This window comes from Oryctolagus cuniculus, chromosome 3, assembly GCF_964237555.1.
Source record: "Oryctolagus cuniculus chromosome 3, mOryCun1.1, whole genome shotgun sequence".
NCBI classification, from domain to species: Eukaryota; Metazoa; Chordata; class Mammalia; order Lagomorpha; family Leporidae; genus Oryctolagus; species Oryctolagus cuniculus.
In genome coordinates this window covers 37,192,417-37,215,775 of record NC_091434.1, presented here as the reverse complement: position 1 = coordinate 37,215,775, position 23,359 = coordinate 37,192,417, and the positions used below count along the sequence as shown (strand labels likewise).

The 23,359-nt window shown below is 40.3% G+C and overlaps 1 protein-coding gene across 10 annotated transcripts in view; it reads right to left on the bottom strand.

Moving 5' to 3' along the window:
* The window catches only part of ICA1L (islet cell autoantigen 1 like), a 94,788-nt gene that overhangs the window by 68,060 nt on the left and 3,369 nt on the right, over positions 1–23,359 (bottom strand). For 8 of the 10 annotated variants that reach the window (XM_070070361.1, XM_070070363.1, XM_070070360.1 and 5 more), the window contains one exon: positions 10,881–10,999. The exons of the other annotated variants lie outside the window; for them this stretch is intronic. The gene's annotated coding sequence lies outside the window, so the exon portion shown is untranslated. The remainder of the gene's footprint in view (positions 1–10,880; positions 11,000–23,359) is intronic. 10 annotated transcript variants of the gene reach the window in all.

The following is a 23,359-nucleotide window of genomic DNA, read 5'->3' as shown; positions in this document are numbered from 1 at the left end:
ACATCACCTTAATTCCAAGACCAGAAAATGATACAATAAAGAAAGAAAACTATAGACCAATAACACGAACATAGATGTAAAAATTCTCAACAAAATACTTGATAATCAAATCCAATAACACATCAGAAAGATCATTCACTCGGACCAAGTGGGATTCATCCCTGGTATGTAGAGATGGTTCAACATTCACAAATCAATAAATGTGATACATTACATTAACAAACTGAAGAACAAAAACCATATGGTTATCTCAATAGATGTAGAGAAAGCATTTGATAAGTACAACATCTTTTAGTGATAAAAACCTTAAGCAAATTGGGTCTACAAGGAACATTTCTCAACAAAATCAAGAAAATATATGACAAATCAACAGCCAGCATCATAGTGAATGGGGAAATGTTGGAAGTATTTCCACTGAGATCTGGAACCAGACAAGGATGCCCATTTTCTTTTTTTTTTTTTTTTAATTTTTAAATTTTTTTATTTTTTTGACAGGCAGAGTGGACAGTGAGAGAGAGAGACAGAGAGAAAGGTCTCCCTTTTGCCGTTGGTTCACCCTCCAATGGCCGCCACGGCTGGTGTGCTGTGGCCGGTGCACCGCGCTGATCCGAAGGCAGGAGCCAGGTACTTATCCTGGTCTCCCATGGGGTGCAGGGCCCAAGGACTTGGGCCATCCTCCACTGCACTCCCGGGCCACAGCAGAGAGCTGGCCTGGAAGAGGGGCAACCGGGACAGAATCCGGCGCCCCGACCGGGACTAGAACCCGGTGTGCTGGTGCCACAAGGCGGAGGATTAGCCTAGTGAGCCGCGGCGCTGGCCAAGGATGCCCATTTTCACAATTGCTAGTCAATATAGTTCTGGAAGTTTTAGCCAGAGAAATTAGGCACTAAAAAAATCAAAGTTTTACAAATTGGAAAGGAGCAAGTTAAATTATCCCTGGTTGTAAATTACATGATTCTATACATAGGGGAACCAAAAGACTCCACTAACAGAGTATTAGAACTCATAAGAGAGTTCAGCAATGCTGCAGGATATAAAATCAACACACAAAAATCAATATCCTTTGTATATGCAGACAATGCCATGGCTGAGAAAGAACTTATAAGATCAGTCCCATTGATAATAGCTACAAAAAATTAAATATGTGTGGAATAATTAAGTAGATGAAAGTTCTCTATAATGAAATTTACAAAACGTTAAAGAAATGAAAGATGACACAAAATTAATGTCACCAAAATGTCCATACTACTGAAATTTACAGATTCAATGTAATCCAAATCAAAATACCAATGACATTCTTCTCAAACCTAGATAAAAATGATGCTAAAACTCATATGGAAACACAAGACACCCTGAATAGCTAAAGCAATCTTAAACAACAAAAACAAATGGAGCCATCACAATACCAGAATTCAAGACATACTACCGAGCAGTTTTAATCAAAACAGCCTGATACTGGCCCAAAAATAGAAATGTAGACCAATGGAACAGAACAGAAACCACAGAAATTAGTCCACACATCTACAACCAACTAATCTTTGACAAAGGGGCTAAAATCAATCCCTGGTGAAAGGACAGTCTCTTCAACAAATGGTGCTGGGAAAACAGGATCTCCACACAAAGAAGTATGCAAACAAGACCCCCAATTTATACAAAAATCAACTCAAAATGGATCAAGGATCTAAATCTACAACCTGATACCACCACATTACTAGAGGAGAACGTTGTGGGAAACTCTGCAAGACACTGCCATAGAAAAAGACTTCTTGAAAAAGACTCTGGAAACACAGGTGATCAAAGCCAAAATTGACAAGTGTGATTACATTAAGCTGAGAAGCTTCTGAACTGCAAAAGGAACACTCAATAAAATTAAGAGGAAATCGACAGAATGGGAGAAAAATGTTTGCAAACTATGAAATTGATAAAGGCTTGGTATCTAGAATCTACAAAGATCTCAAGAAACTCAACAACAACAAAACAAACAACCAAGTTAAGAAATGAGCAAAGGACTTAAATAGGAATTTTTCAAAAGAATGGCCAACAGACATAGGAAAAAAATGCTAAGAATCACTAGCCATTCAGGAAATGCAAATCAAAACCACAATGAGGCTTCACCTCATCCCAGTTAGAAAGGCTCTCATACAGAAATCAAAAAGCAATAAATGCTAGTGAGGACTTGGGGTAAAAGGTATCTTATCCCCTGTTGGTGGGAATGCAAACTTATAGAGCCATTGTGGAAGACAGTATGGAGATACCTTAGAAATCAAAAAATAGATCTACCATATAGTCCAGCAATCCAACTCCTGGAAATTTACCTAAATGAAATGAAATCAGCATATGAGAGAGTTATCTATACCCCCATGTTTATTGAAGCACAATTCACAATAGCTAAGATATGGAATCAACCAAGATGACCATCAGTTAATGACTGGATGAAGAAAATGTGGTATATATATGTATGTTGTGGAGTACTACTCAGCCATAAAAAAGAATGAAATCTTGTCTTTTGCAACAAAATGATGTGACTGGAAACCATTATACTTACTGAAATAAGCCAGTCCCAAAAAGACAAATAACATGTTTTCCCTTACATGTAGTAACTAATAGAGCACAAAAAATGTAATAGATATGAGTGAAATTGACATTTTAAGACTCACTAGTTATAGCCCTTTTCTGTACAGTTGGAAACATTTTTTTGTTCTTATTATTTGTTAAATAATAACCAATAAAACACCAATAAAAAAACAATAAAAAAGGTTGGTTTGACATGGATTATCAACTTTTTATTTTGTTAAGTATAGACACTACCCCCAGAAATTTTAAACTACTCTCTAAAGGTTATCATTATTTTATTAAATTAACCTACATGTAAGAAAACATATAAAAGACAAAATAAAGATGAAAAACAAAAAAGAGTAGCTATACAGATTAATTTAAACTGCTCTAGTATTGTAAACTATATAGGTATGTAAACTATATAGGTATATAAACTATATAAAGGTATATAAACCACCTGTGTTTTCACTATGAAGACCAAGACATTTATAGTAACTACATTAATTTGTAAAAAGATAGGCAATAAAAATATGTAAAGTATGAAATCAAAAGTTTAAAATGTAAGGAGGAATGGAGTGTAAGTATCTAGTTTTTGTTACCATTTTTTCTTATTTGCTTACTTTTTTATATTTTCTATGTTTGGTTATAGGTTGAGTGTCCACCAAGGCTGTATATATTCAAAAATTTTCTGTACCTTTTTAAAAAGATTTATTTATTTGAAAGGCAGAGTGAGAGAGCGAGAGAGAGAATCTTCCATCTGCTGGTTCACTCCCCAAATGGCCACAATGGGCAGAGCTGGGCCAATCTGAAGCCGGGAGCCAGGAGCTTCTTCCAGGTCCCCCACGAGTGTGCAGGAACCCAAGCACGTGGGCCAATTTCTACTGATTTCCCAGACAATAGCAGAGATCTGGATTGGAAGTGGAGCATCTGGGTCTTGAACCGGCGCCCATATGGGATGCTGGTGGCACTGCAGGTGGTGGCTTTATCCGCTACACCACATCACTGGCTGCTGTATTCAAATTTAATCAGCAATGTTAACATTAGAGGGTGAAAACCCAAAATGACTAGGTGCTCACAGATAGAGTCTTTGCAAATGATTACATTGGATAAGGTCATTAGAGTGGGATCTCCATGATTACATTCAGGTGGCTTCATGAGGAGGAGAGAAACCTCAGACACACACAGACAAATGCTTTTTCTTTCTCTTGCCATGTGATGTTCTGTGTTGCCTCAGGACTTTGTCAGCAAGAAAACCATCACCAGAAGAGGTCCCTAACCTTGCACTTCCAGAACCATCAGCCAAAACAAATCTCTTTCCTTTTTAAAGTACCTCGCCTCATGTATTTCATTATAGGAACAAAAAATAAACTAATATACTATCTTTATGATCAATGTTAAGTTGCTGTCATTTTTAAATAGCTATTATAATCAAAAGATTTTTTGTAAACTTCATGGTAAACACAATGTAAAAATCTGTTATAGACAAACCAAAACTACTAAATAAGGTTGCAAAATATAATTCTAGAGAAAATCACTTAACTATATAGGAATACTATAAGAGATGGAGAAAGAAAGAAAGGAACTACAAATAAGAAAATGGCAAAACTGAGGTTTTATCCAACAATAATTACCATAAATATAAATGGATCGAATCTTCCAATTAAAAGACTGAGAGTGACTAAAAGTATTTTATGGAAAACAAAGCCCAATAACAAGCTGCCTAAAAGAAACTCACTTTACCTTTAAGGGCACATACACAGGCTGAAAATGAAAGGACAGAAAAAGATATTCCATGCATATGGAATCCAAAAGAAAGCAAGAGTAGCTATGTTTATATCAGAAAAAGTAGACTTTAAATCAAAAGCAACAAAAAGACACTGAAGGTAATTATATAATGATAAACTAAGAAGAAACATCAATTTTAAATATATTTGGGGGGCCAGCACTGTGGCACAGCGAGTAAAGCTGCTGCCTGCAGTGCTGGCATCCCATATGGGCACCGCTTTGAGTCCCAGTGGTTCCACTTCCGATCCAGCTCTCTGCTATGGCCTGGGAAAGCAGTAGAAGATGGCTCAAGTTCTTGGGCCCCTGCACCCATGCAGGAGACCCAGAAGAAGCTCCTGGCTCCTGGCTTCAGATCAGCCTAGCTGCGGTGCTTGTGGCGAGATGGGGAGTAAACCAGTGGATGGAAAACCTCACACTCTCTGCCTCTCTGTAATTCTTCCTTCAAATAAATAAATAAATCTTTGAATAAAAAGGAAAAATAAATAAATAAATAAATATATTTGGACCAGGTAGGCATTTGGCACAGCTGTTATTGCCACTTGGGAAGCCCATATCCCATATCAGAGTACCTGGGTTCTATTCCCAGCTCTGGCACCTGACTCCAGCTTCCTGCTAATGCACACCATGGGAGGCAGCAGGTGATGGCTCCAGCTTGGGTTCCTGCCTCTAGAGGGAGACCCAGATTGAGTTCCCTGCTTCTGGCTTCTGCCTGGCCCAGCCCTGCCTGCTGTGAGCATTTGGGGAATGGACCAGTAGATGGAATATCTGTCTCTCAACCTTTCAAATAAAATGAAAATAAATAAAATTTAAATATATATGGACCCAGTATTAGAGCAACTGAGTCATAAATCATATATGAAAGACATAAAGGGAGAGAGGGATCCCAATACAATTACATTAGGGGATTTTAACATTCTACTTCCTTTTTTAAAAAAAATTATTTATTTATTATTGTTATTATTTATTTATTTATTTGAGAAGCAGAGTTATGGAGATAAAGGGAGAAAGAAACATAGAGGTCTTTCATCCTTTGGTTCACTCCCCAAATGGCCGCAATGGCCAGAGCTGGGCAGATCCGAAGCCAGGAGCTAGGAGCTTCTTCCAAGTCTCCCACGCCAGTGCAGGGGCCCAAGCATGAACTATTCTCTCTGCTGCTTTCCCAAGCTGTTGGCAGAGAGCTGGATAGTAAGTAGAGCAGCTGGGGCACGAACCAGCACCCATTAGGGAAGCTGGTGCTGCAGGTGGAGGCTTAACCTACTAAGCCACAGCACTGGCCTCTCTACTTTCATAAATGTACAGACCATTCTGACAGAAAATCAACAAAGAAATAGCAGAGTTAAACTGCACCCTAAACCAAAGGGACTTAACAGATAAGTACAGAACATTCCATCCAACATGTGCAGAATACACATTTTTCTCAAAAGAATATGGAATATTCTACAGTAATGATGCTATGGAAGGACAAAAAATATCTCAAACTTTTTTCAGAACTTGAAATCACATCAATACCTTTTTGAACCACAATGCAAACAAAACTAGAAACCAATAACAAAAAATTTTCAAACTATACAAACACGTGAAAATTAAACAACATGCTTATGAAATAGATTAATGAATAAATTGAGAAATCTTAAAATGTCTTACAACAGATGAACATCTATGGGATACAGCAAAAGCAATTAAAAGGGAAGTTTATTGCAAACACTATTTGCATAAATCAATCAGAGGGAGCCAATAACTTAACATTGCAACTCACAAAAAACAAAAACTTCTAAACCCAATAAATAAATAGTAGGAAATAAATGACAAAAATCAGACAAGAAATAAATGAAATATACACTAAAAAACAATACAAAATATCAACAAAATGAAGAATTGGTTTTTTGGAAACAAAATCAATAACCCCTTGATAAACCAACCAAGTGAAAAAGAGACAAGACAAAAGTGGAGGAAGAAAAAAAAAAGACACTACAACTGATGCCATGGAAATATAAAGAACAATTTAGAGACTGTTATGAACAGTTATATGCCAACAAATGTGATAATCTAGAAAAATGGATAAATTCAACTTCCCAAGATTGAATCATGAATAAATAGAAAACCTAAACAGACCACAGAGGAATGATATTGAATCAGGAACAAAAAAAAAAAAAAAAAAAAAAAAAAAAAAAAAAAAAAAAAAAAAAAAAAAGAAACAAACAAACAAACAAACAAAACTCTATCTTGGCCAGTATTGTGGTACAGTGGCATCTCATATGAGTACCGGTTTGAGTCCAGCTGCTCCACTTCTGATCCAGTTCCCTGTTAATGGGCCTAGGAAAGCAGAGGAAGTGGCCCAAGTCTTTGGACCCCAACACCTATGTGGGAGACCCAGATGGAATTCCTGGCTCCTGGCTTTGGCCTGTCCCAGCCCTGGCCATTGTAGCCTTTTGGAGAGTGAACCAGTGGATGGAAGATCTCTTGCTCTCATGTATGCTCTCTCTCTCTCTCTCTCTCTTCCTCTCTCTTTAACTGTCTTTCAAATAAATAAAAGGTCTTTGGGAAAAACTCTGTCAAAGAAAATTCTATAACCAGATTACATCACTATTGAATTTTTTTAAAGATTTATTTATTTGAAAGTCAGGGTTACAGAGAGAGAGAGTAGGACAGGCAGAGAGAGAGAGAGAGAGAGAGAGAGAGAGAGAGAGGTCTTCCATCCACTGGTTCACTCCCCAACTGGCCACAGCTGCCTGAGCTGCGCCTATCCAAAGCCAGGAGCCAAGAGCTTCTTCTGGTCTCCCACTCGGGTGTAAGGGCCCAAGGACTTGGGCCATCTTCCACTGCTTTTCCAGGCCATAGTAGAGAGCTGGATAGGAAGTAACCGGGACTCAAACTGGTGCCCATATGGGATGTTGGCACTGCAGGTGGTGGCTTTACCTGCTATGCCACAGTGTCGGCCCCCATCACTATTGAATTCTATGAAACATTTAAAAAACTAATACCAATTTTTTTAAGGCCAGGCATTTGGCCCAGTGTTTAAGCCACTCTGTGTTGGAATGAGAAGGCCATGCCAAGATGGCCGCTGGCAAGTGAGGGTCAGTTACTCAGGAATGGCTTTGAAACCCACCTGGCAACGGAGCCTGCTTGGAAACAGGCTGTGATTAGATGGCTTTGAAACCCACCTGGCAACGGAGCTTGCCTGGCAACAGGCTGTGATTGGATGGCTTCAGATATTGCCTGCCAACAGGCTGTGATTGGTTAGGGCATAGACCGCCCCTTGACCAGATTGGCTGCCTTGGTTATATAAGCTGTTGTACCAACTGAAATAAATGAGTCTGCGGGCTGCTCGCCTCTGGCCTGCTTTTACTAGACTCCCGGGGTCTGTGTGGTGACTCCGCGCCTCTTGCCCCCACCACGCTCCTCCTCTCAGAACGAATCCATGCAACACACCACCCCACATCCCATATCAGAATATCTGGGTTCCAGTCCTGATTCCAGATTCCTGCTATATATACCCTGGAGGCAGCAAGTGTAGTTCAGGTAGTTTGGTCCTCGCTACCATGTAGGTTATATAGAGTTCCCAGCTCCTGGTTTTGTCCTGGCTCTGCCACACTGTTGTGGGCATTTGTGGATAGTGAATTATATAGGAAGGAAATTAACAATCTTATTTCCAATAGGTACACACACACACACACACACACACAACCATGAATAAATTTAACCAAGAAGGTAAAATATCTCTATGATGGAAACTATAAAATACTGATGAAAGAAACTGAAGAGAAGGCTGGCGCCGTGGCTCAATAGGCTAATCCTCCACCTTGCGGCACTGGCACACCGGGTTCTAGTCCCGGTCGGGGTGCCAGATTCTGTTCCAGTTGCCCCTCTTCCAGGCCAGCTCTCTGCTGTGGCCTGGGAGGGCAGTGAAGGATGGCCCAGGTCCTTGGGCCCTGCACCCCATGGGAGACCAGGAGAAGCACCTGGCTCCTGGCTTCAGATCGGTGTGGCGCCAGCTGCAGCGGCCACTGGAGGGTGAACCAACGGCAAAAAGGAAGACCTTTCTCTCTCTCTCTCTCTCTCTCTCTCTCTCTCTCACTCTCCACTCTGCCTATTAAAAAAAAAGAAAAAAAGAAAAAAAGAAACTGAAGAGAACACCAAAAACCAGAACCTCATCCCATATTCATGGATGGCAACAGTCAATATTGTTAAAATATCCAAACTATCCAAAGTGATCTACATATCCAATGCAATCTCTTTTTTTTTTTAAAGAGATATTTATTTATATGAAAGTCAGAGTTACACAGAGAGGAGGAGAGACAGAGAGGGAGAGGTCTTCACTCCCCTATCAGCCACAATGGACAGACCTGCGCAGATCCAAAGCCTGGACTTCAGAGAGCTGGATTGGAAGTGGAGCAGCCAGGTCTTGAACCAGCACCCAAATGGGATGCTGGCACTACAGGCAGCAGCCTTACCCACTACACCACAGCGCCAGCCTCAATCTCCTTTAAAATACCAATGACATTCTTCACAGAACTAGAAAAAAGTCATAAATTTACTAAAATTTGTATGAAACCATAAAAGACCCAGATACTCAAAGCAATACTGAGCAAAGAGACAAAGCAGGAGGCATTACACTACATGACTTCAAAATACCAATACACAAAGGTTACAGGAATAGAAACCAGCATGATACTGTCATACAACTGGCTGTATAGACCAGTGAAACAGAATAGAGAGCCTAGGAGTAATCTATGCATCTATAGCAAACTGATCTTCAGCAAAGGCATTGAGAACACAGACCCTTCAATAAACGGTACTGGGAAAACTGGATATCCAAATGCAAACTGAAGAGAAACCCCTAACTCTCACCTATACAAAACTAAAAGTGGATTAAAGACTTATATATAAGACCTGAAATTATGAAACCACCAGAAGAAAACATAGGGGACTTTCAAACAGTCAAAGAAAAAAAAAAGCAAACACAGACAAAGAAGGTTATATCAAACTTAAAAAGATTCTGCACAGCAAAGGGAACAATCGGCTTTTCTGCGGCTCTGCCTTTCAAATAAATCTTTTTTTTTTTAAAAAAAAAGACAAAAACACAAGGGTTGATAAGGATGTGGAGGAAAGGAAATGCTTATTCTCTGCTGATGGAATGTAAATTAGTACAGTCATTGCAGAAAACAGTATGGAGATTCCTCAAAATAATAAAAAGATAGAGCTACATATTGATATAGCAATCCTACTACTGGATATATATCCAAAGGAAATTAAATCATTATGTTAAGAAACATCCACATGCCTATGTTTACTGCATCATTATTTATAATAACCAAGAAATGGAAACAATCTATATGCCTCCAACAAATGATCAACATATATTGTGATATATACTTATATATACAATGGAATACCATTCAACCATAAAAGAGAATATTGTAATCTGTGAGAAAATGGATTGAAATGGAACTCATTATGTCAATGATATAAATCAGACACAAAAAATGAATATTAAATGATCTTATTCTTATGTGGCATTTTTTTAAAAAGTTGATCTCATAGAAGTTGAGAGTAGAATAGTGGTTACCAGAGCTGAGGGTGTAGGGAGGGAGGAAGTGATGGAGAAAGGTTATAGCTAGATAGGAGAAGTATGTTCTAGTGTTCTATTGTACAGAAGGTGATTATAGATGATGATAATTTGCTGTGCATTTAAAAAATAGAAAATAGGATTTCAAGCATTTTTACCATAAAGAAATTATTTTTGAAGATAGATATGTTTATGCTGATTTGAACACTATATAATGTATACATATATCAAAATATCACAGTATTTGGCAATTAAAAGTATGTGTTTAAAAGGTGGGGCCTAGGGGCTGGCGCTGTGGCGCAGCGGGTTAACACCCTGGCCTGAAGTGCTGGCATCCCATATGGGCGCCGGTTCAAGACCAGGATGCTCCACTTCCAATCCAGCTCTCTGCTATGGCCTGGGAAAGCAGTGGAGGATGGCCCAAGTGCTTGGGCCCCTGCACCTACATGGGAGACCCAGAAGAAGCTCCTGGCTCCTGGCTTCGGATTGGTGCAGCTCTGTCCATTGTGGCCAATTGGGGCGTAAACCATCTCTCTCTCTCTCTCTCTCTCTCTCTCTCTCTCTCTGCCTCTCCTCTCTCTGTGTAACTCTGATTTTCAAATAAATAATAAATAAATCTTTAAAAAAAATAAAAGGTGGGGCCTAGCTGGTCATTTGGGATTAAGGTGTTTCTCATGGGATGCTGAGTTTGTTCCCAAGAAAGGGTTTGTGATGAAATAGTGGGCCTGTCTCTGGCCTCCTGTATCACCATATGAGCACAGCCTCTCACACTACTGCTGCTATAATGCCATCTGCCACTTACACAGCCAAGTGTGCCCTCACCAGAATCAGCACCATGCTTTTTGGACCTGCAGCCTCTAAAATTACAAGCTAAATAAACCTTTTTTTCCTTTTTAATTACCCAGCCTCAAGTACTTTGTTACTTTAATAAAAGCCTAACATAGGTAACATTCATAGATCCCAGAGATTGTACCTGTTATCTCTGGAGGCGTCCCCACAGATTGCAGCCCATTACAATTAATAGGGAATTTCAAATCAGTTGGAGAGGGATATATTATTCAACATCTCGTATTAAGACGATTTTCTATCCATCTGAAAAAGAATTTTTGATATTTAGTCAATGTAAGGATGGTTAAAAATTTAAATGTTAAAATCTTACTATGATATTATGTGAAAATACAGGTGAACATTTAATAAATCTTGAGTCAGAAATCGCTTTAACATAATACCAGGCATAGAAATCATGTAGGAAAAGACTTACTAAACATCACAAAAATTTAAACTTTTATATAACAAATGGATTGAAAACTAACTGGGTAACACAATACATGAAGAAAAAAAGGTTAATATTTTTAAAATTGGGAACTTTTTTTGACTCAGTAGTGAATACAAACTAAATTCACCAATTGAAAAATAAGAACCAAACCAAAATAGGTAATTTATAGAACTTCAAAAATTCAATAGATATACAAAAATGTGGCTTACACTCTTTCATAACTAAAGAAGTACAACTGAAAGAAAAATACATTCAGCCGTCAAATGAATAATGATTAAAACAGCTAAGAGCGGGTGGGTGCCTTGAAGTACCTTTTAAACAGTATTCCAACATGTTCTGGAGGGGAAAATTACAAAGAGAGAAAGGGAGAGACTTTCCAGAGTGGGTGGAGGGGCTGAGAAATGAAGTTAGTAAAAGACAAACCAGGGTCAGCCACACCAGACACGGCCACGTATGGTTGTGAGCCCATGAAATGTCCCAACTGAGATGTGCTATAAATGCATAACATAGTTTGAAGGCTTAGTATAAAGAAAATAAACTATTAAGCTGAAGATTTTTTTATTAATTACATGTCGAAATGATGTCTTTGATATGTTTGGTTAAATCAAATATATTAAAACTGTAGCTGCTGCTGTGATCATCCTTCTAGTGACTGGAATTAGGTTTCACTTGGACAGCACTGCTCTGGGTTTTATGGCTTGGTCAGTTTGTGCAGAATGTTTATGCTGTAGTCTGTAGTGCTCTTTGCCATCACTAGATGGCCACCTCATTTAATACATTATCATTATAAACCACTTTCTTAAGAAACATAGGTCAGATTTTAGAAAATTTTCCATTTACCTAACAATGTCAATTCTACATATTTAATTAACTTTATTGTCTGTAATTTTTGTTTATAAACATAAACATATAGAAACAGAAACTAATTTTCCCTGTTTTGATTTCACAGATATTTCTGCTTGTCATTAATAGATTAAAATAAACTAATCAAATTGGTTTTTTTTTTTTTTTTGAAGGGGGTGTGTGTTTGGCAGAGAGATTAAGTCATTGCTTGGGATGCCCACACCGCATACTGTAGTGCCTAATTTGAGTACAGGGTACTCTGCTTCCAGACCAGCTTCCTGCAAATGCCCACCCTGGGAGGCAATGTATGATGACTTAAGTACTTGGGTCCTGGGCAGCCATGTGTAGGAGACCCAGAAGGAGTTCCAAGTTCCTGACTTCTATTTGGACCAGCCCTGGCTATTGGGCACATTTTGGGGAATCAATCAGTGGATGGAATATCTTTCCACATCAGTGTCTTGGCTGTCTCTCTCTGCCTTTCAAATGAAATAGAAATAAATAAGGGCAGATGTTGTAGTGCAGAAGGGTAGGCCATCACCTGGGATACTTGCATCCCATATCAGAGTTCTGCTGGTTTGAGTCCTGGTTCCTCTGCTTCCTTTTAGAGCACCTAGGAAGGCAGCATATGAGGGCCTGAGTACTTGGGGTCCTGCCACCCACATGGGAGAACCAGATGGAACTCGCCCTGGTCTAGCCCTGGCTGCTGCAGGCATTTGGGGAGCAAACCACTGGATGCAAGATCTCTCTCTTTTTCAAATTAATAAACTTACAAAAATGAAAATAAAAATATTTTTAAATGGTTAAGAACATCAAGGAAAGACAAATGAATAACCACAAGAGTACTTCAAAGAGTTCATGGAAAATGTATGTTTTGAAGAAACTATTGAGTGGATGTCAATTTTTTTGTGCCAAAATGAACATCTTTTAATTCCATTTTCCACGAACATTTTTAAATCTTTATTTTAAAAAATCAACTTATTTGAAAGATGGGGTGGGGGGGAGAGGGAGAGGGCGAGAGAGGGAGGGAGGGAGGGAGGGAAGGAGAGAGAGAGAAACAGAAATCTCCATTAGTTCACTCCTCAAATGCCAGCAGCAGCTGTGAATGAGCCAGGCTGCAGCAAGGAGCCCAGAATCTAACCGGGTCTCTCAAGTGGGTAACAGAGACCTAAGACCTGAGGCATCACCTACTGTCTCAGTGTGTGTTAGCAGGAAGCTTGGATAGGGAGCTAAGCCAGGATCTGAATCCTGCACTCTGATATGGGCCATGGGCCATGGGCATCCTAACCAATGTCTTAACTGTTATACCAAAAGCCCACTCAAACTTTTAAAGTACCCTCCTATATTGCATAACTCCTTTCCCTGATCAAGCTAGGACCAAAATTAGAGGAGATTCCAAGAACAAAACTTCCACTTTTCATACCACTGATGCCAATGAATAAAGGCTAGATAAAATGAAATTTGCCTCAAATATAAAGAATACATCCACATTCGATATGTACCTCTCTAATTTCAAGCTGATTCCATTTTGGCAAACTGAAGGAACCCTAAAAAATCATACCAATGATTAATCGCTAACTTGAAAAATAAGTTCTTGAAGCTATGGCCATCAGAGTTCTGGAAGAAGCAGACTGCACTCTACTTGGGGGCTATCTCCCTATCACTGGTTGGCAAAGACATTTATTGAAAAAGAAATCATGATGTTTAAGGAAGGCAAGCATGATGTTTAAGGTTGGGAAGGCTTCTTTTCAATTCTTGTGGCTTCCATGAGGAGGAATTCTTACATGAATATTCCCATCTCTTACTTCTTTCTCCCTTAAATGAAAAATCTGGTGAGTTTACTATTGATCAACATTTCTCTACTGGGTAGAAATGCCATGTTGCTTCAGAGGATACAGCTAATTTATGCACAGTCTTTAAGTTGGGGATTTTATTTTTTAATTCCTTTTTTAAACTGGTGATATCAGGGCAGGTGTTGGGGGCAGTGGGTTAAGCCACTGCTTGAGATACTTGCATTCCATATTGGAATGTTCGGGATGGAACTGCTTCAGATCCAGTTTCCTGCTAGTGTACACCCTGGGAGACAGTAGATGATGGCCCAAGTGCTTGGGTCCCTGCCATTCAGGTGTAAAACCTGGATGGAGTTCCTGGTTCTCAGGAACAACCTGGCCCAGCCGTGGCTGTTGTGGGCATTTGGGGAATGAAGCCATTAAATGGAAGACCTTTCTCTCTGCCTTCCAAATAAATAAGTAAAAAGGGTTTTAAAAATTCATGCAGTATGGAAAAGCAGGACTAAGAAAGAAGTTTAGAGCAATGAGTGCCTTTATCCCCCCCCCAAAAAAGTGTAAGATTTCAAATAACCAGCCTAATAAAGTAAGTATTTCAAGGAAAGCCCCAACAAACTCCGCTCAAAATTAGTAGAAGGAAAGCAATAATAAGGATCAGAGCAGAAAGCAACAACAACAAAGACTAGGAAAACGATTCAAAACAGCAATAAAATGAAGGATTGGTATTTCAGTAACAAAGTCAACAAATTTTTATCTAGACTAATGATGAGAAAAAAGGAAGTGAAAACGGAGATATTACAACTGATAACTCAGAGATAACAAAGGATCTTTCTGATGCCTCAGAAATACAAAGGATCTTTCAGGACTATTATGAACAATTATCCACAAACAAATTGGAAAACCCATAAAAAATGGAAACATTTCTGAACACATACAAACCCACCAAAATTGAACCAAAGACACAGAAAACCTTAGTAGAACAATAACAAATTAATGAAACTGAATTGGTAATAAAAGGCTTTCCGACAAAGAAAATCCCAGTACCAGATGACTTCCCAGCCGAATTCTATCAAATTTTTAAGGAAGAATGAACACTTTTTTTTTTCTGAAACTATTCCAAAAAACTGAAAGCGTGTCAGCCTTTCCAAACTCATTTTACAAGGCTTGCTTTACTCTGATACCAAAACCTGACAAGGACACAACAACCAAAAAGCTATAGACCAATTTCCTTGATGAATAAAAATATTCTCAACAAATTACTAGTAAATTGGGGCCAGTGTTGTGGTATAGCAGGTTAAGCCTCTGCCTGAGCTACCAGCATCCCATATGGGCACCTGTTTGGGACTCAGCTGCTCCACTTCTGATCCAGCTCCCTGCTAACATGCCTGGGAAAGGAGTGGAAAATGGTCCAAGTGCTTGGGCCCCTGAATCCACATGGGAGACCTAGAAGAAGTTCTGGGCTCCTGGCTTCAACTCGCAGCCCTGGTCATCGCAGCCATTTGGGTGATAAGCCAGTGGATGGAAACACACACACATGCACTCACACTCACTCTCTCTCACTCTCTCTGTGTGTATGTGTGTGTGTGTGTCCTTCTCTCTCTGTTACTCCGCCTTTCAGATAAATAAAAATAAATATTTTGAAAAATTACTAGTAAATCAAATTCAACAGTGCAGCAAAAAGATCATCCATCATGATCAAGTGAGATTTATCTGAGTTGCAAGGACAGTTAAAACACACAGATCCATCAATGTGATACATCCCATTAAAAGGATGAAGTGTTAAACATTATATGATCCTCTCAACAGATGTAGAAAGAACATTCAATAAAATTCAGCATTCATTCATGATAAAATCTTAAACAAATTAGGTATAGAGGGTTCATACCTCAACATCATAAAGGCTATATATGACAAGTCTACATGGGACATAACAATGACAGCATTTCCTCCTAGATCTGCAACTAGACAAAGATGTTCTCTCTCATCACTCTTATTCAACATTGTATTGGAAGTCTTAGCCAGAGAAATTAGGCAAGAGAAAGATATAACATGGACACAAGTGGGAAAGAAGAAAGTCAAATTATCCCTGGTCAAAGAATATATAACTCTAGGGGCCAGTGCTGTGGTGTAGTAGGTAAAGCCACTGTTTGCAGTGCGGGCATCCCATATGGGCACTGGTTCAGGTCCCGGCTGCTCCACTTCTGATCTAGCACCCTGCTAATGTGTCTGGGAAAGCAGCAGAATATGGCCTAAGTCCTTGGGCCCCTGCACTCATGTGGGAGAGATTGGCGCAGCTCCGACCATTGCAGCCATCTCGGGAGTAAACCAGTGGATGGAAGACCTTTTTCTCTTTCTGTCTTTGCTTCTCTGTAACTCTGCCTTTCGAATAAATAAATAAATCTTTGAATAAAACAATACAAGTCTATACACAGAAAAAATTTGTGAAACATTGCCAAATGACCATTAGATATGATTAATTAATTAGTAAGGTTGCAGGATACAAAGTCAACCTACAAAAATAAATAGCATTTTTATATACCAATAATGAACTTGTTATAAAACAATATAAAAGCATTCCCAATCACAAAGCTCTAAGAATAAATTTACCAAAGATTTGAAAGACCTTTACAATAGAAATTGTAAAATGCCAATTAAAGAAATTTTGAAGAAGACAAAAAAAGGGGAAAGATCTTCTATGCTCATGGACTAGAAGAATTAACATTGTTGAAATATCCATACTGTTGCCGGCGCTGTGGCACAGCGGGTTAACGCCCTGGCCTGAAGTGCCAGTATCGCCGGTTTGAGACCTGGTTGCTCCACTTCCAATCCAGCTCTCTACTATGGCCTGGGAAAGCAGTAGAAGATGGCCCAAGTCCTTGGGCCCTGTACCCATGTGGGAGACCCCAAGGTCTTCAGATCAGTAAAGTTCTGGCCACTGCAGCCAAATGGGGAGTGAACCATTGGATGGAAGACCTCTCTCTCTCTCTCTCTGCCTCTCCTCTCTCTGTGCAACTCTGACTTTCAAATACATAACTAAATCTTTTTTAAAAAAAAATCCATACTATCCGATGTGACTTACAAATTCAGTGTGATCCCAATCATAATAGTAATGGAATTCTTTCTAAACTAGAAAAATATTCTTAATATTCACATCAAGGCACAAAATTCCCCAAATAGCCAAAGCAATCTTATAAATAACAAAGAAATAACAAAGCTGAAGGTATCAGAATACTTGATTTTTTTTTTATTTTTTTTATTTTATTTATTTTATTTATTTTTTTTTTTGACAGGCAGAGTGGACAGTGAGAGAGAGAGAGACAGAGAGAAAGGTCTTCCTTTTTGCCGTTGGTTCACCCTCCAATGGCCGCCGCGGCCGGCGCGCTGCGGCCAGCGCACCGCGCTGATCCGATGGCAGGAGCCAGGAGCCAGGTGCTTTTCCTGGTCTCCCATGGGGTGCAGGGCCCAAGCACCTGGGCCATCCTCCACTGCACTCCCTGGCCACAGCAGAGGGCTGGCCTGGAAGAGGGGCAACCGGGACAGAATCCGGAGCCCCGACCGGGACTAGAACCCGGTGTGCCGGCGCCGCTAGGCGGAGGATTAGCCTAGTGAGCCGCGGCGCCGGCCAGAATACTTGATTTTAAGACATACTACAGAGCTGTAGCAACCCAAACAGCATGGTACTGGCATTAAAAACAGACAACGAAACAGAATAGAGATCCTGGAAATGATTCCACACATCTATAGCCAAGAGGTTCTTGATGAAGATACATATATTGGAAAAAGGACAATCCCTTCAATAAACAGTGCTGGGAAAACTGGATGTCCACATGTAGAAGACTGAATCTAAACATCCCCTCCCCTCTTATACTATATGAAAATCAATTCAAAATGGATGACTTAAATGGAAGCCTGGAAACTATAAAAATACTGGGGAAAGACTTCAAGATATCAGTAAAAGCAAAAGCATAGGCAACACAAGCAAAATAAGATTATATCAAACTAAGAAGATTTGTGTGGCAAAGTAAACATGATCAAACACAGTGAAGAGATACCTGACAGAATGAGAGAAAACAATGCAGAGTATTCAACTAACAAAAGACTAATATGCAGAATATATAAGGAACTAAAAAAAAAGTCCAGTTAAGAAATGCATAAAAGATATAAAAAGAAACTTCTCAAAAGAAATACAATGATCTACAAATATATGAAAAAAGGCTCAATATCAACAGGCATTAGGGAAATGCATATCAAAAATGTAATACATCAACTTATTCCAGGTTGATTAATATCAAAAGGACAAAAAGTAAATGCTGGAAAAGATTTGGAGAAAAGGGAACCCTTTACACACCAGCAGTGGGAATGCAAATCAGTACAGCCATTTTGGTGAACAATATTTAAGTTTCTCAAAAAATAAAAACAATGGGGCCAGCATTGAGGTGAAGGGGGTTAAACTGCTGCCTGCAGCAGCAGCATACCATCTGAGTGCCAATTCCAGTCCTGGCTGCTCAACTCTGATCCAGCTCCATGCTAATGTGCCTGGGAAAGCAGTCCTTGGGCCCCTGCACTCATGCGGGAGACTTGGAAGCAGCTCCTTATTCCTGGCTTTGGCCAGCCCTAGCCACTGCGGCCATTTGGGGAGTAAACCAGATGGAAGATCCCTCTCTAACTGTGCCTTCCAAATAAATAAATAAATCTTTAAAACTAAATTAATAATGACCCAGTTATCTCACTTGTAGACTTATAGTGTATACTATATACATAAAGAACGAAGTCAGCCTATCTAAGAGATAACTGCGCTCCCAGCTTCATTGCACCATTCACAACAGCCAAGATGTGGCATCAACTAAGGGTGAATTGATGGATGAAAGGATAAACAAAATATGGGAGCTAGGGGCTGGTGCTGTGGGGTAGCTGGTAAAGCCACTGCCTGCAGCACCCAGCATCCCATGTGGGTGCTGGTTCAAGTCCCAGCTGCTCCACTTCCAGTCCAGCTCCATGCTAATGTGCCTGGGAAAGCAGCAGAAAATGGGCCAAGTATTTGGGCCCCTGCACACATATGGGAGACCCTAAAGAAGCTCCTGGCTGTTGGCTTAGGCTGGCCCAGCCCTGGCCATTGCGACCATTTAGGGAGTGAACCAACAAATGGAAGATTCTCTCTTTCTCTCCCTCCACCCCCTCTCTCTGTAACTCTGCCTTTCAAATAAATAAATAAAAAAATGTGGGGACCAGTGTTGTGGCGCAGTAAGCTGACACTCGTGATGCCAGCAGCCTACATCAGAGTGCTGGTTCAAGTAGCAGGCACTCTGCTTCTAAACCAGTTTCCTGCTAATGCACCTGGGAAGGCAGTGGATGGTGGCTGAGGTGGTTGGGCCCTTGCCACCCAATGTGGGAAACTCAGATGGAATTCTGCCAGGCTCCTGGCATCAGCCTGTCCCAGCCCTGGCAGTGGTGGACATTTGGGGAGTGAAGAAGTGGATGAAAGATCTGTCACTTTGCTTTCAAATAAATAAAATAACTAAATCAAGAAGAGGAGGAGGAGAAGGAAGAAGAAAATGTGGCATATATATATATATATATACACATACATACAATGGAATGTTATTTAGCCATAAAAACAACATCCTGACATTACAGCAAAATGAACAGAACTAGAGATCATTGTGTCAGGGAAATAAGCCAGACACATAAAGACATGCGCTGCACATTCTCTTATGTGGAAAAAAAAAAAAACAAACTGGTCTGAACATAGAATTGGGACTACTAGAGACTAGGAAAGCTAGGAGAAGGGGCAGATGAAAAGTGGGAAAAAGGGTAACAAGGCATAGTTAGAAGTAGTAGGTCTGGTGTTTCCTCAGCATGTGGGGCAACTGTATACATACTACATAAAGAACTGGGGAAGAGCTGGTGGGCCCCAAATAAGGAGGAAGGGTGAGGCGGTGGGACAGTGTCGAATCTGATCAGTTTATGCTGCATGCACATTTCGTGATATCACCCTGTGCCCCATAAGGTGTACAAGAAGTACATTTTTTTACTGTAGTTTTTTTTTTTTTTAAGATTTATTTTATTTATTTGAAAGTCAGAGTTACACAGAGAGAGGAGAGGCAGAGAGAGAGAAAAAAAGAGGTCTTCCTTCCATTAGTTCACTCCCCAGATCGCCGCACTGGCCAGAGCTGTGCTGATCTGAAGCCAGGAGCCAGGGGCTTCCTCCGGGCCTCCGACACGGGTGCAGGGGCCCAAGGACCTGGGCCATCCTTCACTGCTATCCCAGGCCATAGCAGAGAGATGGATCAGAAGAGGAGCAGCTGGGACTAGAACCAGCGCCCATATGGGATGCCAGAGCTTCAGGCCAGGGTTTTAACCCACAGTGCCATAGCGCCAGCCCCACAAGTAGTACATTTTAAATCAGATTTTTTAAAAGATAAAAATCAAGTTAGGAACAAACTGGCAAAAATCCTACACAAAATGCTAATATGTAACTGAAAATAGACATACCAGGTAGAATTTATCCCAGGGATGGAAAATTTGTCTATCATTTGAAATTAGTCAATGTCATTTATTAAGAAATTAAAGAAGAAATGTCATGACAATTCCAGTAGAAAGGAAAAAATTGACAAAGTTTATCACTCACTCATGATTAAAAGGACACCTCTGACAAACCTACAACATATGCGTCCAATACTGAATATTTTCCTTTAATACAGTGAAAATGCAAAGTTGAGAACTCACTCCACTTCCACTTGTAAGAGGAATAAGCAGAGCTGTCTTTATTCACAGGTGGTTTGACCATGCATGCAGAAAATCCTAAAGAATATTTAATAAAAAAGTACTAGATCTAACCTAGTAGATCTGATTGAATTTTGTAATTAGTGAATTAGTCAATCAAAAACAATTGTATTGCATTTCTATATAGCAGCAAATGACCAGAAAAATGAAATTTGAAATCCACTATCACTTTGATAGCAACTCAAATATGAAATAATTATAAATTTAGAGACAGATATATCAGGTTGATATTGAAAACTGTAGCACAGTGCTTAGATAAATTAAAAAGCATACATAAAGACTCACAAATGTATAGTCACACAATTTCTGAAAAGCTCACCTGAACAATTTGGAGGCAGAACAGACTTTTTAGTAAACAAGGTTAGAAGTAGATAATTGCATGTCAAAAAAATCTCTTGGCTGGTGCCGTGGCTCACTTGGCTAATCCTCCACCTGTAGCGCCGGTACTCCAGGTTCTAGTCCCGGTTGGGATGCCGGATTCTGTCCCGGTTGCCCCTCTTCCAGGCCAGCTCTCTGCTGTGGCCAGGGAGTGCAGTGGAGAATGGCCCAAGTGCTTGGGCCCTGCACCCCATGGGAGACCAGGAGAAGCACCTGGCTCCTGGATTGGGATCAGCACAGTAGCAGCCATTGGCAGGGGGGTGGGGGTGGGGGGTCAACCAACAGAAGGAAGACCTTTCTCTCTGTCTCTCTCACTGTTTAACTCTGCCTGACCAAAACAAACAAACAAAAAAAACCTCTCTTCAACTCCTAATATCATACACAAAGATTAAGAAAAATTGTATCAAGAACTTAAATGTAAAATTCAAAACTGTAACATTTTCACAAGAGAAAATCTGCAACCCTGGGAAAGAAAGATTTCTTAGATTTAGACTATAAAAACCATGAATCACAAAAGCCAACAACAAGAAAAAGATAAGTTAATTTTATCAAAATTTAAAACTCCAACATCTGAAACACACTACTAAGAAAACAAAAAGGCTGGGATAAGTTTCTATCTCCCTCCCCAACTCCATTATCCAGGTTTTCTGGATACAGACTGAAAAATAAGTGCAAAAATACTGCATTATTAGGCCGGTGCCGCGGCTCACTGGGCTAATCCTCCGCCTTGCGGTGCCGGCACACCGGGTTCTAGTCCCAGTCAGGGCGCTGGATTCTGTCCCGGTTGCCCCTCTCCCAGGCCAGCTCTCTGCTGTGGCCCGGGAGTGCAGTGGAGGATGGCCCAAGTACTTGGGCCCTGCACCCCATGGGAGACCAGGATAAGCACCTGGCTCCTGGCTTCGGATCAGCGCGGTGCGCCGGCTGCAGCGCGCCGGCTGCAGCGCGCCGGCCACGGCGGCCATTGGAGGGTGAACCAATGGCAAAGGAAGACCTTTCTCTCTGTCTCTCTCTCTCTCCCTCACTGTCCACTCTGTCAAAAAAAAAAAAAAATATTGCATTATTATTAAACAAATCCAGATTTTTTTCTTGACATTATTCCTAAACTACTGATATAGCATTTGCATTGTGCTATTAGAAGGGATCTAGAGATAATTTAAAGTATACAGGAGGATGTGGGTAGTTTATAACATGCTATTTTGCATAACAGACTTGAGCATGTAAGGATTTTGGTATCTGAAGGGGGTTCTAGAACCAGTGCCCTGAAAATACTGTGATGCTTGTGGGTTCTGGATATATAAAAAAGATAATATAGTTTTTAAATGAGAAAGTCACTTGAGCAAACTCACAAAAGATATTCATATACACAAACAGCCAGTAGCATATAAAAAGTTCAGTGATGGGCACAGTGGTGCAATCAGTTAAGCCACCACTTGGGATACCTGAATCCCAAACCAGAGTGCCTGGTTGAGTCCCAGGTACTTTGTGCTTCTGAACCAGGTTCCTGCCAACTCTCCTGGGAGGCAGCTGATCATGGCTGAACTACTTAGGTTCTTTCCACCCACGTGAGAGACTTGGAGAGAGTTCCTGGCTCCTGGCTTCAGCTTGGCTTGGCCCTGGATGTTGTGAGCATTTGGTGAGTGAGCTCCTGAATGGAAGATCTCTTTCTCTTTTTCTGTAATTCTGTCCTTTAAATAAATAAAGCTTTTTAAAAAAGATTCTGAATTAAAAAGATGCTCTACATCATTATTCATCAGGGAAATGCAAATTAAAGCCATAAAGAATTATCAATGGGCCGGCGCTGTGGCATAGTAGGTTAAGCCTCCACCTGCGATACTGGCATCCCATATGGGTCCAGTTTGAGTCCTGGCCGCTCCATTTCTGATCCAGCTCCCTGCAGCAGAAGATGGGAAAGCAGAAGTGGGCCCAAGTTCTTGGGGCCTTGTACCTACGTGGGAGAGCCAGAAGCAGCTCCTGCCTGGCTTCAGATCGGCTCAGCTCCGGCCATTGCAGCCATTTGGGGAGTGAACCAGCAGATGGAAGACTTCTCCCCGTCTCTGTAAACTCTGCCTCTCAAATAAATAAATAAATCTTTAAAAAAAACCCATCAACACACAACACAACCATTTAAATTTGCTAGCAATCTGTCAATTCAAAGTGTTGGCAAGGATGGGGAACAACTGGAACTTTCATACACTGTTCATGAAAACCTAAAAATGGTATAAAAACTCTGGAAGGCACGCCTTATATCAAAGGACAGTTTCTTATAAAGTTAAATATTATGACAACCAGCAATTGAAGTCTTAAGTACTTACTCAAGAGAAATTAAATTACAAGCTGACACAAAGGCCTAAAAGTAATTTTACCAGATTTACTCATAACAACCCAAAA